Genomic DNA, 17,419 nt, shown 5'->3' with positions numbered 1-17,419 from the left:
TAGCCCAAGAGCCAAGGACCACTCTGAGAAAGCTCCAGAAAGACTTGGTACAGTTGTTACAGAGAAAATCATAGGTAATGCACTCCACTGCCATGGCCTCTATGCACGCTCATCCCGCATGACTCTATTGCTGAAGAAAAACATGTCAAAGCTCGTTAAAAGTTTGCTACGCAACATTTGGACAATCCTATGAAATACTGAGAGAATGTATTCTGGTCAGGCGAGAGCAAAATTGAACTTTTTGGATGTCATACTACACACCATATTTGGGGGAGAAATGGCACTGTGCATCACCCTAAAAATACCCTACCAACAGTGAGGTTTGGAGGTGGTGGCATCATGGTGTGGGGTTGTTTTTCATCTCATGATACTAGCAGACTTCATACAGTTGAAGGAGAATCTTGACCATCCACCAGGATGATGAGGATGAGACATGGCTAGACCTTCCAGCAGGACAATGATCCAAACCATTCAGCAAAGGAAACTCTCAATTGGTTTCAGAGAAAGGAAATCAAGGCCCTGACTTCAATCCAATTGAACAGTTTTGGAAGTTAACTAAAGATCAGGATTCACAAGAGGGATCCCTGGAATCTTCAATATTAAAGGACTATCTGTTGAAAAGAATGGGCCAAAATCACACCAGAATACTGTAACTGGTTAGTTTCGTCATACGGGAAATGCCTTGAAGCTGTCATTACGAATAAAGGCTTTTCCACAAGAAATTTCAGCAGGCGTGTTCAATACTTTTTTCCTGTGTCATTCCACTTTATTACACATAACTCTACCTATGGACTTTAATGTTTGGATTTTTTTATATGGGTGGATTATCTGAGTTAATACTAATGTCTGGTGAAAATTTCATGCAAGTAGCCTCATTGGAAGTATACTTACTGAAAAAAATGTTGACGTGTTCAATACTTATTTTCCCCGCTGTATATCTACTTAACTACTGTAGCTAGCTAACGTTAGCAATAACTATGCTAGCTAGGCTACCTAACGAGGAAACTATACAAATATCTGTCAAGTTGGCATGTTTTCCCACTCGACATTATAAAAGAAGTAGTGAGACAGTCGTAAATCGCGGGCTGTTATCCCAGTGGACACAACCAATCCAATATGGTATGTAAACAAACCTCTGTGATAACGCACCCTCAATGACAGCTACAGCCAGGCAGTACGGCTTGTTGGGTTGATGATGACAGTGGCCTCCGGTCACAGATGAAGGTACAAGCGATCTTACAGATTATTTATGAAAATAGCTTAGAGTAGAGAATGAGGAAATAAAGACATAACTGGGACTAGGTTGATATTATATCTACTTAACTACTGTAGCTAGCTAACGTTACGAGGAAACTATAACAAATATCTGTCCATTTGGCAACAATAAATAAATAAATGGATATCAAATAAACAAATTCATGTTTTTCATTTGTGACCATTGTTTATCTAATTTTCACATTTCAAAAGGAAAGGGTAAGGTACAACTAACTGCTATCTGTGCAAACCGTATGGTAACGTTATCTACCAGACAGGGGCAGTCACATTTTTCTTTTGTTCCAACTGGTAATTTTATTGCTGCTATTGGAACAATTGAAAACGGAACATGTTTTCCCACTCGACATTATAAAAGAAGTAGTGAGACAGTCGTAAATCGCCGTTATCCCAGTGGACGTAACGAATCCAATAGGAGGCACGGGCGTAATGCTACCCAGCAACAGCTCAGTAATGGCGCCGGCTTACTTCCGGTAGTTTCGCCGGATTCGTGTATAGAGCTGGTAAGTCCCGCCCTTTCCGCTATCCCCGCTGGACCTCTAGATTGAAAAATCGTTAATGCAAGTGAATGTGAGAAAATAATTATTTTCTGGTCCCGTTTGAATTTTACCATGAATGTGAACATATGTTGTCTGTGAATTTTTAATATAAATTTTCGTGTAAAGAATGCTACAATTGAGCGGGTAGAAGTTTGATGCGGTTAAACTTTGTGTGAGAGCACTTTGTGGACTACAACTTTCCGCTAGACCACAGATCACTAGTTTCCCATAACAACCATCAGTTGGTCGAGATGTAGAGGGTTATTAAGATCGACTTTGAACACCGTGAACCATACAACTTTACAATCACACTGTATCGTAGTGTTAATGTGTTGAGTGAAGCTAGACATGTTTCAAATATTTTTGTTACCATGTGTGTTTATTCCTGCCGTTACAAAAACTAGCATCTCAGCTAATGTTAGCGATTAGCTCACGTCACAGGCGACATGTAGTCTTTCTCGTTATGTCTTTTCCACAACTGATAGCCGAAGAATCATATAATATACTGTCAAACTCGTAACATGAAAAATTCACAGACGACACATTCATGGCACAAATCAAACGGGACCAGAAAATAATTATTTTCTCACATTCACTTGCATTGACGATTTTTCAATCTAGAGGTCCACTGGGGGTTTAGCGGATGGGCGGGCAGTTCCAGACTATACATTTCAATGGAGGTGAGCCAGGCTAGGTATCGTGTGCTGGACCCTGGCCATTTCGCCTCCACGTTTGTGATAAGATGTGAAGCATCACATATCATCTGGCAATTCTTAAAATAAAAAATGTGTTTTAAACACCAACACTATTAAAGCATAGCCTATGTGTGCTGACTGGGAAGAGAGCATCCAAAAATAGAAATGTCTATAGCCTATCCATTAGAACTTAATGTGAGGAAATTCTGAAAAAGAATTAATTAATTAATTAATTAATTAATTAATTAATTGAAAGCTCACCAGCAAAGATAGCCGATTCGGTGCATATTTGGAAAACTTAAAATAAGTGATGCTGACATGCCAGTTGGTGAAACTACATTTTACAGATCCTCGTGGGTTTGTGGCGACGAATAGGCTAAAGTTGCGCAGGAACTGCTTTAGCGGCAAACTTTACGCACCGACCAACAGCTTGCGATATGCTGTGCGTCTCCAACACTACAAAAACTCATAGTCGGAGAGCGATCGTCGATGCGCATATGGAGAGAGGAAAAAAGTGTAGCATATTTAAAAAACTATTTTATCCCAAATGCCATCTTCATTTTTAACCAAACTTAGTGACAACACATACCTGAGCTGTTATATAGCCTAGGCTATATTTAAACGTATTTATTAATTTAAATTTAAATTTAATCTATTCTCTTGTTTAATGTTTAATTATATCTTCAATATGTCTGAGATGTTGTTTGTCCATCTGTCCATGTCTGGTGAGCCAAAGACAAATGTCCACTATGGTGTAGTAGGATAGGCTATAGCTAGCCTACATTAAAGATTTATTTTATTCTATTCTGATCCACGATGCGTCTAATGTAGGGCTGGAGAATGCTTTTCAATATTTAGGATTCAGCTGATAAACTGTAGCGCTCTTGCAAAACTCGTTTGGAAAAGAGAGGATATCATGTGATGTCGTGGTCTTTCGCCCTCTCACGGTGAGTTGCACGGATGAATATTAGGCCTACATGATTTTGTGCTTCTTTGTCAATCGGACGTTCGTCAAAATGAAACGCCATTGTGTGACACGTGTAGGCTAAAAATAGCGGCCTGGCTGAACATTCACTGAAATAACCGAACATAATTGAACATAACCTGAACAAAACCTACCCCCTACCAGGTTAAGTTCAGAGCCTATGTCACCATAGTTACTTAGATAGCCATATCATTTTTGAACGTTTTGGAACTGAAATCCCAGGTTTACCACTTACTCTGGGTTAACATACCCAGTTAAAGGAACACGCCACCCAAAATCAGTAGTGATATATGTTCTTACCGTAACTTTCACGAGTTGAGTCGTACCTCTCCCGCGTCGGTAGGTGCACTCAAACGCTCTGTCGCGCGGCGCGAATGTGTTAGCATGTTGCTATGCTAGCGGGCTCTGCCGTGGCCGTAGAGAGAGGCACATAGCAGTATTCAAACACCTCCACGTTTTACCTACTTAAATACAGTTGCACAAGTAGTTGATGAAAAATGTTAGGGCACACAACATGAAACGTGACGATTTTCCAAGCGAATAAACATGAGAACTACGATGTGTGGCGCAATAGCACTTGGGAGTACTTCGACCTAGCGTGGTAATATTATTAACACCTAATTGTAGATCCTATCCACCACAGAGTTTAGAATCCATGCTGGATCGACCCTCAGCCTCTCCCTCCCCTCTGAGCGAGAGAGGCACACACACTAGAGGTGGTGGCTGGTTGTTTTAATGTAGGCTATATGGGTGATGCAGCGCTGCTGACGTGAGGCTAGAAAGCCCTTGCCTGTTCTAGAAAGACTGATCTAATGCAGCAAATATATTAAAAGGCAAAAGTCGTACATTGGCTAGGCCTATCCCCAGAATATCAGCAGCAAACTCAGTCTCTGTCGCGCAAAACAGTCTCCAAATAAAACGCACATCGGCCTGTTGCCTATTCTGCCAGCTTGTGACAATATATCGTCCAAAATGCTTGATTGCATTGCATTCTCCACATTTTTAGCTACATTTTCATGTACCACATCAGCATTTTTGTTCAGTGAATCTTTTGTAAATTGCTTTACAATTACCGTCGGGCCCTTGTCAGCAGACTTCGGCTTGCCTCTTGCCATATTCACTCCTTGTCTTCCGATGTCATTTCTGAGTCATCTACAGATGTTCACCTCCCTAAATAGAACCAACTTCAACCTGTGTTATATCCTAGATGAGACTGCCTGGGTTATTTTGTTTAGATATTAGCCTATATATAAAACACATAATTGTAGCCTACCATTCAGGGAATAGGCATTTAAAAGAGAGACAGAGAGTGATATGACTAAGAAATGACATCGGGCGATGGCAGTGCGAGATGTTCAGAACGTAAGAGCTAAAACTTCTACAAACTCACTAACATCCACAGCGGAAAAAGAAGGTAAGAAAAATAGTCGGAAAACTTAGATGTGTAAGGCAAGCAAGCAAGTTTGGCGGTTGTTACTAAAAATGTGAACATGCACGTTGCATTGTTGTGCGGTGGACTTTCAGAATGAATGGAGTCGGAGTTTCTTTAATATCGAGGCGTCATATTTGTCCGATGGCCTGCTATAAAATGAATTGCGATGTCTGTCTGAAAAAGACGCGCTCGTGCAGTCAAAATGAATGGGAGTCTTCAGAACAGGCTTGTCAGTCAACCTGACATAACAGTGTGTAAAGTAGCCTATAATGTGAATGACTTGTTATTTTATCAAGGATTTCTTTCTTTTTGCAAAAAATAAAGTACAATAGGCATTAATTAGTAGGCCAGGAGCATGCTGAAATTATGTGGCAAATTGCGTTTTTTATTACAATGATAAAATTGTAAAAGGACGTGACCGAAGCTGAGGCAAGCCAGGCAATAGGCCTATAGGCCCGACGGTAATTGTAAAGCAATTTACAAAAGATTCACTGAACAAAAATGCTGATGTGGTACATGAAAATGTAGCTAAAAATGTGGAGAATGCAATGCAATCAAGCATTTTGGACGATATATTGTCACAAGCTGGCAGAATAGGCAACAGGCCGATGTGCGTTTTATTTGGAGACTGTTTTGCGCGACAGAGACTGAGTTTGCTGCTGATATTCTGGGGATAGGCCTAGCCAATGTACGACTTTTGCCTTTTAATATATTTGCTGCATTAGATCAGTCTTTCTAGAACAGGCAAGGGCTTTCTAGCCTCACGTCAGCAGCGCTGCATCACCCATAGCCTACATTAAAACAACCAGCCACCACCTCTAGTGTGTGTGCCTCTCTCGCTCAGAGGGGAGGGAGAGGCTGAGGGTCGATCCAGCATGGATTCTAAACTCTGTGGTGGATAGGATCTACAATTAGGTGTTAATAATATTACCACGCTAGGTCGAAGTACTCCCAAGTGCTATTGCGCCACACATTGTAGTTCTCGTGTTTATTCGCTTGGAAAATCGTCACGTTTCATGTTGTGTGCCCTAACATTTTTCATCAACTACTCCTGCAACTGTATTTAAGTAGGTAAAACGTGGAGGTGTTTGAATACTGCTATGTGCCTCTCTCTACGGCCACGGCAGAGCCCGCTAGCATAGCAACATGCTAACACATTCGCGCCGCGCGACAGAGCGTTTGAGTGCACCTACCGACGCGGGAGAGGTACGACTCAACTCGTGAAAGTTACGGTAAGAACATATATCACTACTGATTTTGGGTGGCGTGTTCCTTTAAGTTCAGAGCCTATTACCATAGTGACTTACACATAGCCTGCTCATTTTGGAACTGAAATCCCAATACCACTTACCAGATAGCTTACCACTGGAATACCCCCATGTGCGCTTGCCCCGTGATAACTCGTGCGGCAGGGGCGGAGCCAGACATTGTAAACATTCGGGGCTTAGCCCATTTAATTTTTTTTTTAAATAACCCCCTAACTACATAGTTCTCAGTAAAAATGTCAAGTTTTTGCCTGAAATTGCACTGTGCCTATTTACAAGGGCATTGTTCCCACCTCTTTTGGGGTCAACCATCAAGTGCTGGACCTCTATAGAAAGCTGAGAACCTGTAGCTTTCGTAGGAAGCAGTCAAGATAACTGTGTGATGTACTGACAAAGAGCTACAGAGGCTAGAATATAGTTTTTTCTTTCTGCCGGATTACAAGCATCTCTGAACTGACCACATTTCAGCCCTCTAGGTCACTTGATATCCCTTAGAAACACAACTAAGCCCTAGCACCAGGTCTTGTGAAAGTTGATCAATATAGAATGAAAATATGAGTGCTTTAGAGTATTATTTGCCAAGGTATGCCCATGCGTTTTGTAAAATGCCTATGGATACTCCCCATAGGACTTTTTGTTATCCAAAATGCATACTGACAATCAAATGCTTACTGCACATGAACCCCTTTGTGTAGAAGCATAATCCTGGTCTCAAATGAAAGGTAACACTTTGAGGTTTCTTGTGGACTATTTAGACTATTTGTATGTCAGGTGTTCTGATATAGACTGACTACACAAAATATGGAATAATTACAAAAAAAGTTTCTATTTTTGCATTTACTTTGTTGGTTCAATTAGTGTGTATAAGATAGACTATACATCTGTACAACTAATATTGGATAATACAACATGAAGATTCAATTTCTATGGATTCTTGTGAATATTTCAGTACCCAATATGAGGCATCTACTTATTGTGTTGCAGCTACACTGCAGCCAGAAGTCAGGGTATCACCAAAAGCGGAGGAGGGGGAGGGGGGCATTTTGGATCAAATTTAATTGAGACATAATCAAATTAATCTGAGAATGTAAAGCACTATACAGATTGTACATGGAAAAAAAGTTGTCATTTTTGGATTCCCAAGAGTCAAAGCTTTGAAATGGTGTATAACATTACTATGCTACATAGCAATATGGTGCATACAATTGATTTAGAATGTGTGGGGGAGGGGGGTAACCGTCCCGCCGGCGGGACACTGAAAGTTATTTGGCTAAATAATGACTTCTAGTGAATTTTGTGTAAACTAATGGACACATTGAGACTTAAAAAATGTAAAACTAACATTCAACAGATTCAAGGTATCTGACTGGCACTACACTGTGTAAAATTATAGTTTTGGGTCTTTCAAGAGGCAATATCTGTTCATATCTGTTTAGCATGTACTTAGTTAATTAAGCGTTTCTTATGGTTTGTATATTATAGTATTTGTTTATTTTCATTAGGCTATTGTTTGATATGACATTATTGTTTATTATTGCTATTCTCCTTCCTCTTCCCTGATCTCATCTGTGTGACAAATATATAGAATATCTTATACTATAATATACATAATATTATGATATAATTACAGTATGGCCAGTCATCATGATACAAGGGTATTTTAGAAGGAATGCATTATCATCTTGAAATAGGCGTTTCTAAATTATATACATTTTTTAATTTAGCAAGATTATTCATAGGTTTCATCAGGCCCCTTTACACAGGTGCATAAAATCAAGCACCTAGATTATGAATGCAGACTGCATGGTGCTTGATTAACACACTTATGGAAAGGGCCCTTTCCTCTCAATATATCATTGTAATGTTTTTTGTTTTAGTTAATAATTAGTTAGGCAGCCAAAACAACATAACATGACTTATATTTATGTGGACTCTTGGATTATAAGATCTGTGGTGGTGGATAGGATATCAACAAGGTTTTAAGGTAGTTTAAGTTAACATTATTTTGTGCAACATATGACACTGAAAAGTTGACATGGGCAGATAACTGTTAATGGGTTTTTCTGACATTTCAAAACAGTGTAGCCTAATTTATTACAAGACGAGGATCACTTTGTTTTGGGAGCTGGAATTTCTTATTCTGCAGTTAGGCTTAGCTAGCCTATGAGAGTATTGAATTTGCCTTTTCCGCCGACGAACGAGGACATTTAAAGTTAACGTTAAGCATTTAGGGAGCTAGCCAAGTAGCCTAACGTTAGCCTGCCTAACTGACTGAAAGCTCTTAACGTGAAATCACCAACCTGAAACAACACCATCCGTCAGTTCACTGGGCGATGCTGTTGCTTGAACGGAGCTGGGTGGTCTTTTGAAAAACGTTCTAATATCCATAACGTTTCAACAACATGTACACAAAGTGTTTTATCACAGACTGTAAAAGTGACAGACTTCTGACAGAGGCTTTTTGGAAGCCATGACGTAGCGTTGTCAAGGCAGCATTTTCACTGGATCTAAACAAATCAATCTAACCATTGAAATCACCATAGCGGATAGCCCAGAGACCTGGCATAGATCGTGTAGCAAGTCAAATTATTTTTCAATATTGGGCTTTGAAAATAAGGGATATATTTCCTCAGTAATAGAGCATTTGGTGACATTTATAGAGAAATCGAGGGGAAGTTATATTGGAAATAAGAGTTGCCGGGAATTTAAAACACTAAAAAAAGATTTGGGGCTTTTGAAAAAAGATTCGGGGCTTAAGCCCCCTAAGCCACCCCCTAGGTCCGCCACTGTCGTGCGGTAGCCTATAATAATAATAATAATAATAATACATTTTATTTGTTACATAGCGCTTTTCAAAGCACCCAAGGTCGCTTTACAGAGTAAACACAGTAAAAATGCTGTGCTTGTGTTAATGTGTGCTGAACACATCACGGTGCTTGGGTGAAGGTGTTTTTAGGGGAGAATGGGTTAAGTTGCGCCATTTTTCTCTTATAGCCAAGAAAATATGAGACAGGTGTAAAACTACAAGTTGAAGAGTTTGAACTTTGAAGCCATGGTTTCTATATATTGTATTAATTAGATTTTAAAGACAATGTGTAAATAACCAGTGAATATATAGGCTAATAATATATTCATATAGGCCTATAATAAATAATTGGAAGAGTTTAGTTCCAAAACGGTATATTTCTATTTTAAAAACATTAATAGCCTAAGTCATGTTATTTAATTCTGTATTTAATTTTTGTGATTGTGATTGATAATGACTGACTGACTATTATTGTGTTACATGCTTCAAATGTAAAGCACTTTGAGCTGCATTCTGTGTATGAAAGGTGCTATACAAATAAAGCTTATTATTATATTATTATTATTATTATTATTATTATTATTATTATTATTATAATTTCAGGTAGGCCTAACATCAATGTTGTTTTGATTGAAATAAAGATAAATCAAGTAGCCTAACAATAACCAATTCGAGTTCTACTGGGAGGATATAGCGATTTGGAACCAAACTCTTCAATCTGTAATTCAGTTACACATTCTCCTGCTTCAACTGTCCCTACAGTGGTCATTTTGGGTAAAGTGCTCAGTCTTGCTGCCTAGAGCTTTGCTAATTCATTCACATGTTTTTATACACTGCAAGTTCACTATCTGATTTAACTTTTTAAACAAAGAAAATGTACAGGTGGGTCTCAAAACATTAATTTCAAAATGTATTTCCCCCTTATTTATAACTTATATAAAAACATGAATCTTTCATAAATTCTAGATTCATTACTTATAGAGTTTAATATTTGAAGCCATTTTTTGTTTTAGTGTTGATTAGGGCTTACAGCTCAAAAAAGGCTGGAGTCTGCATCAAGAGCCACCATGCACAGACGTGTCCAGGAAATGGGCTACAAGTGGCACATTCATAGTCTCAAGCCATTCCTGACGACAGCAGACAAGGTTAGAGTGTTTTACTTGGGCAAAGGAGAGACCGAACTGGACCGCTGTTCAGGTCCAAACTCTCCTTTTCACATAAAAACAAATTTAGTTGCTTGAAGTCCAGTTTGATGTTTCCACAGTCAGTGATGATCTAGGGTGCCATTTCATCTGCTGGTGTTGGTCTACTGTGCTTTATCAAGTCCAGATTCAATGCAGCCTTCTACCAAGAGATTTTAGAGCACGTCATGCTTCCATCTGCTGATAAGCTTTTCCAGCAGGACTCAGTATCTACCCATAGTGCCAAAACTGCTAGTAAATAGTTTGTTGATCATGGTATTACTGTGTTGTGCCAGACAACTCATCTGACCTGAACCCCATAGAGAATCTATGAGGTATTATCAAGAGGAAATAAATGAGCCACCAAAACCAACAATACAGATGACCTTAAGGCCGCTATCAAAGCAACCTTCCATAACACTTTACCAGTGCCACATGCTGATTGCCTCCATACCATGCCACAATGATGTAGTAATTTGTGCAAAAACAGCTCGACCAAGTATTGAGTGTGTAAATGTTCTATTTTAGATCAGCCAGATTAGTTCATTTCTTTTCAAAAGGTTGACACTTCTGTATAATATCCTTTGTGTTGTAATATTTTGAGACACAGATTTTTAGTTTTCATTAACTGTAAGCAGTAATTATCAAGACAAAATGGCATTAAAACAAAAAAATGGCTTGAAATATAGATACATATACATCTAATCTAGAATATGTGAAAGATTGACATGATTGATGTAATTGATTGATGTGATTTTTTTTAAATATACGGGGGAAAAAAACGTTATTCTATTTTTTTAGACCCACCTGTGGGGGCAGCTGTGGCCTACTGGTTAGCGCTTCGGACTTGTTACCGGAGGGTTGCCGGTTCGAACCCCGACCAGTAGGCACGGCTGAAGTGCCCTTGAACAAGGCACCTAACCCCTCACTGCTCCCTGAGGCCGCTGTTGTTGCAGTTACAACTCACTGCGCCGGGATTAGTGTGTGCTTCACCTCACTGTGTGTGTTCACTGTGTGCTGAGTGTGTTTCACTAATTCACGGATTGGGATAAATGCAGAGACCAAATTTCCCTCACAGGATCAAAAGAGTATATACTTATACCTGTACTTCTGATAATAGAGTGATTCTTGGTCAGAGTTTACACTGATTATAGAACAGCTAAGGGGCGTTATGCACAACGTGCAAGGCTACACTATTAGCCAATATGGGTTTTGGAATGCTCAATGGCACGCAAGCACACACTTGCATAATGTAATACAACATGCACACACAGTGCCACTGATTTAATGACTGAACTGACAAAATAGATTAAACCATTTTAGACACAAACATTAAATATAGTTCTTCAGTTAACCTAAATCATTTGATGTCAATTTAACCATCATTCTTATCCAATTTTACCTGAACATATCAGTGTGGGGTAGGGATTCTAAAAGATATCTGAAGTAAATGTTTTAGAACATGGGCAGCGCTATAACTACCCTTGGAGTAGCCATAGCACCTATAATAAATTAGTGGTTTATTTCTCTTTTTTATCGTATGAAAACTATAATCAGTTACAAAATAAAATCATTATTAAGAAACAAAACTGATAACAAAAGAGATAAGTGATCTGATTCAGCCAATGGGTGCTGAACACATGGAACCTTTAACCTTATTTTCACATGCCTTGAAAGAGCCATAGGGGCGTTCAAATTCGCAAACATATATTTCCAAAAAAAATCTGTTCGCCTTGAATTTTCCATGATCGTTTCTTTAGTTCCAGTAGCCGGCAGGTCTGGTATAGAGCTCAGCAGACAGGTTTTTCTCACGGATTCCATAATGATGGGCCATGGGCAGTAGACTATGCGTTTGTCTAGAAAATATGCATGTTTGGGGCTTCACTCAGGAGTTCCTATCCGTTATCAAGCTATACAACATTGTTTCCCAACCTTGGAGTCGGGACTCCATGTGGGGTCGCCTGAAATTCAAATGGGGTCACCTGAGATACTGGATATGTTACAATTGACCAGTACATTACATTAAAATATACATACATTAAATAAAAAATAACATAAGTAACTAATAATAAGTAACTAATTGGATCCTTCATTACAATCTGGATACATAAAAATAAACCTAGACAGCCCGCATGAGATGTTTGATTGATATAATTATGCTTAATCAACGTTCCAAACAAACTAGCAAAACATCCAGAAGTGCAAAGTTAGCCAAACTAATTAGATTGCTAGGGAAAATCAAAGTACTGGTCTCGACTGTATGTTACAACAAAGATGTTGTGAATGATTGGTGCCAACTTTTTGTGAAATAAAATGGGGTCACCTGCCAAAAAAGGTTGGGAACCCCTGCTATACAAAGACACATTCTAGACTTGTACAAATTGATATCCACAAGGGCCCTGAACAGCAACAAAATCATATGCTGGTTTCCATTCAGCTCGTTCGCATTCATGAAAATTTGGCTCATGAATATGCGCATCTGTGTGCGTTTCATACACTGTCATGAGAGTTAAAATGGACATTCTGTTTTAGAACTTAAAAGTGATGTAAGAGTTATATCAGAGACGGTTGATATAAGTATATTAAGGATCTTTGGTTATATCTTTTATATGATTATTACGTAAGGGATAATGTATAGAATGCCAGTCATTTTCGGGAAAATGAGTCCCGACAGGGCGAACCGGACTTGCTTCGCCCTGTAGGAACTTATTTTCCTGATAATGACAGCTTTCCATACATTATCCTGTTTATTATCCAGCTACTTGCCAACACAAGAAACACATGACTTCACATGATGCGTCTCTTTACATTTATTTGTTACCTTTTCGTTGTGGCTTTTGCTGAGAAACGAACACTTCACAACACACGCTGAACATGAATCAAACATTTTTTAGAACAGCTGATCAACCGTCTGCTTTCACCTTTGAATGAAGTTCCCTTGCTAGAAGTGACCGGACTACTTGCAGAGTGAGTGCCATTGACAGCGGTCATTATATGTTTTCAGCTATAATTACATGAATATAATTGACCGGTAGAACATTGGGAAATCCCATTCAAGTCAATGAAGCGTTCTATTAGCATTGTGAAGATCCAGATAATAAAATGCAGTAGTGAAAATGAGTGGAGTATTAGTAGTAGGTTTGGTTTATATGTAGTTTAAAATATGTCTAATTGGGGTGAACAGGAGACAGATTGCAGAAGCAGGTATAATAATAATAATAATAGTAATAATCAAGGTCAATAATAATAACTAGAAAAGCATTTCCTGAAGGAAATATAGTGCATGAAAATGCAAAAATATGATGAGTTCATATGGTTAAATTATTTGCTTGGTAGATAAGGTTTAATATAGTTGGAATGACTGAACAGTTAAATAGGTTGATAATTGAAATGGTTAAATTATTTAGGCAGATAGTTGACGATAACTAACAGTTGGAATGGCTCCAATGTTAGCTAGCAGTTATGCTAACTATGTTAACAAAGATAATAATGCTAACCAAGTTACTATGCTAACTAGCATGCTAACAATGTTAAAATGTTAACTATGCTAACCATATGACTTAGCTAATCTAGCTAATAATTTTTATTAGTTATGCTAACTAGCATGCTAACTATGCTCACCATGTGACTTAGCTAACTTCGCTAATCATTTTTAACAGTTATGTTAAAAAATGCTAATTAACATGCTAACATGTTAGCATGCTAACTATGCTAACCATGTTACTTAGCTAACTTAGCTAATCATTTTTAGCAGTTTTGTTAAAAATGCTAAATAGCATGCTAACATGCTAGCATGCTAACTATGCTAACCATGTTACTTAGCTAACTTAGCTAATCATTTTTAGTAGTTTTAGTAGAACACCTGCCATAGGATTCTAATTGCTTAACGGCTCTATTATGATGTCATCAGCCCATGTTAAGTCTATGGGGAAATTTTGAACAGTTTTTAATTAATAGTTTAAAAAGTATAAAAGTTACAAAGTTGAAAAATACATTGCCCGGGTGTCCTAAGTAAGACCTACGTAACATAGTTTGAATGAAGTTTCTACGTTAAACGGTTGAAGCTGCATTAAATGCGTTAGAAGAAGAAGAAGAAGAAGAAGCCTAGGAAGAACAGTACAGTGCATTTTCATGCACTGTAATAATAATACATTTCTATAGAGCTTTTCAAGACACTCAAAGATGCCTTACAGTTTTCACATAGGTACATACAGGGCCTGAAGTTAACTTTTTTGGCCACCAACCACTGTGGCAGGTGAATTTTGAAATCCACCTGCCACAGTGGTTTTTTACCAGCCAAAATTATTTTGTGCCCAAAATAAAGGTGAACGACTCAGAAAATGCATAAGAATGGTTCTTGAACTTGTACAGAATACACATTACAGTACTCAAGTAAAAGTAAAAAAGTACTTTGTTAATAAATTACTCAAGTAGGCCTAACAAGTTACTTTTTTGTAGGCCTACATTTTTATATTTTTGATGGACCTTTAAAGGGATACAAAAGTATCCTTCATGCCTATTTGCTTTTCTCCTCCTCTGTAGGCTAATCATATAGTCAAACATATTTTAAAAGCCCAATTCAAATATATTTTATTTAATATACTTTGTCATAGCCAGAATAAGCATTACGTGGATTGAAAAGCAGTCTTCCAATACATTGCAGCTGATTCTTCTGCTTTGCATTGCTAGAAGTCTGGTTATAACTTAACCATACAGACAATGTAACCTAAAAACAATGGCTATATTAGACCTATATTTAGGCTATAATAGCCTAATATCCACTCGGGCAGAGCGACAGAGCAAGCTATCTGTTTTCTCAGCTGACCGTCTCATGTCATGTCCTGCAACATTGAAGCTATAAATGAATGCAGGCTTTTTTCTAACTTGTATGCTCGATTTCCAGTGCATTTGCTTTGCTTGTAAATTAAGTTGTAGGCCTACTTTCCTTGTCCAATGTGCTTGTTGAACGATGCTGGCCAGAAATGAATATATGTGGAAGTTTCCGTGTCATGTCATACCTAGTCTCGTTGGCACTCTGGCAGCCTCACCAGAAGATGCAGCAACTGGCAGGACGTCATTGCGTTAACTGAGTTGTTAGCTATAGAACATCTACTTCTGTGTAGTAGGCTACATAGGCCAGCCATTACTTTTATAATCGCGGGGAAACTTAGCAATGCTTTCTGAAGCCCTGTTTCTTTTCTCCCACGCCGTTGTGTACCGGGGAGAGGTGCTCTTTTCTCCCTTGAGATACTTTCTCCAATAATAAACTTGTTTTCGTAACGAAAGGCAATTGAAAATGTAGCGGAGTAAAGCGTACATTTCCTACGGCAATCCCGACAGTGCATCTCCTTGCTCAGTGTTGTGTTGTCTTACTGGCTACCCGCCAACGTGGCAGGTAGATTGACAGTTTCACCCGCCAATCACAAAAGTTACCCGCATTTGGCGTGTGGGCGGGTGCCAATTTCATGCCCTGGGTACATAACAAAGAGACAAGGTACATGGACAAAGCAGAAGACAAAACTAGAGAGGTGGGCAATGACCATAGAAGTTTGTGATGGGTTGTTACAGTAGGCAAAATTATTTTAGACATTTAACATTCTAAATATCCAGTTGTTATTAGCAGCACTAATGGTCTCTCTACATGGCACTGGTTGGGATGTGATGCTATTAGTTTTATTTGGCATAGCCTATAGGCTATTTCTTTCCTCATCAAAACTGAGGGGGATGATTGCTTTCTCTTCAAAACAGCGAGGGAGAAATCCCCTGCGTATCCCGCACCTCCTGTGCCCCTGACTGTACAACTTATTAGACTACACCCAACACAAGTGGCCTAACCTATCATTTAGGGAGTGGCTGGTCAATCAGTAATAGGCAGACCCAGAGTGACACTGAAATATGAACTTTGAACAGAGTTTTGCTGATAACTTTGTTAGAACCTCAAGCACCTGTTTTGCTTTAGACATAGCCATGTCATAGACTACTCCTATCTCAAAAAGTGAGATAAGTGACTAAGCCTGGATTAAACTAGTATAATAACAATAATAATAATAAATATAGCCGCAAGCGGCAATGGCGGGCCGCAACCCGTGACATGTCGGAATCCAACAAAGCACCGACGTGGTGCATTTGTGAAATGTACATATTTGATGCGTGGGCTATTTGCATTTTATTTTCTGCCACATGTACTCGCTTGGCCAGGTGGGGGCTTAATGCAAGGCAGGCCCATTAGGTGTCATCATAATCATAATATATATTAACCTGAGAAATTTCAGACCATTCATTTTAAGCAAAGAACATTTCTGATACACTTTTTGGTTGGCCAAATGGTGGCGCTATGTTAGGCATTGAAATTACACATGTGAATATCATCACAATAATGATATCCAAAATGTTTGTAAACTTTCAGATCAATCACTTAAGGTATTGTCCATTTCTGGCACATTTCCTGCTTGACCAGGTGGTGGCGCTATGCCAGGCAGGCCCATTGGGTGTCTGGATATCATCATAATCATAATATCTATTAACCTGAGAAGTTTCAGACCATTTATTCAAAGCATAGAGCATTTCTGGCACATTTCCTGCTTGGCCAGATGGTGGCGCTATGCTAGGCCTGTGAATTACGCATGTTAATATCATCACAATAATGATATCCAATATTTTATAAAGTTTCAGATCAATCACTTAAGGCATTGCCCATTCTGACACATTTCCTGTTTGGCCAGGTGGTGGCGCTATGCCAGGTAGGCCAATAGGGTTTTTGATTATTCTCATAATCATAATATCTATGAACCTGAGAAGTTTCAGACTGTTCATTCAATGCACTTTGACTTTATGACACATTTCCTGTTTATGTGCAAGATATTATAATCATAACATATTACAACATATCAAAAATCCCTTCACAATTTAACATGAGCGTCGTCTTGCCATCATATTTGTCAAATTTCACATGAATCTGACAAACCGTCTAGGAGGAGTACATTCAAATCTATCATGTGGCATCAGTGTTCTTGTCATTCTTTTTGTTGCCAGTGGGTGGCGCTATGCGAAATATGGATTATGGGCTTGTGAATATTGTCATTACCATGGTATTCAATAACCTGTGAAATTTAAAACATTTCAAGCCATGCATGGTGAATTAAGACACATTTATTGTTTATGTGGAAGGGTATTAAAATTCATAGTTTCGCCATTTCGTCAAATTACAACATATCAAAAAAAGCTTCATAATTTAGAATCAGAAG

The 17,419-nt window shown here is 38.6% G+C and overlaps 1 protein-coding gene across 6 annotated transcripts in view; it reads left to right on the top strand.

The window, feature by feature from the left end:
• tmem79a (transmembrane protein 79a) overlaps nucleotides 1-17,419 on the top strand; it is a 58,348-nt gene that overhangs the window by 9,222 nt on the left and 31,707 nt on the right. The window contains exon 1 of one of the 6 annotated variants that reach the window (XM_076301066.1): nucleotides 6,068-6,155. The exons of 4 other annotated variants lie outside the window; for them this stretch is intronic. The gene's annotated coding sequence lies outside the window, so the exon portion shown is untranslated. Of the gene's footprint in view, nucleotides 1-6,067; nucleotides 6,156-10,060; nucleotides 10,140-17,419 lie in introns of those variants that run through there. One more of the 6 variants, XM_076301067.1, reaches the window with a different exon arrangement.

The sequence above is a fragment of the Alosa pseudoharengus genome, unplaced genomic scaffold (assembly GCF_046254945.1).
Source record: "Alosa pseudoharengus isolate Yale_2024_CS ecotype anadromous, Long Island Sound unplaced genomic scaffold, YU_APseudo_1.1 YU_APseudo_1.1_scf_23, whole genome shotgun sequence".
NCBI classification, from domain to species: domain Eukaryota; kingdom Metazoa; phylum Chordata; class Actinopteri; order Clupeiformes; family Clupeidae; genus Alosa; species Alosa pseudoharengus.
This window is presented reverse-complemented; position numbering and strand designations above follow the sequence as displayed.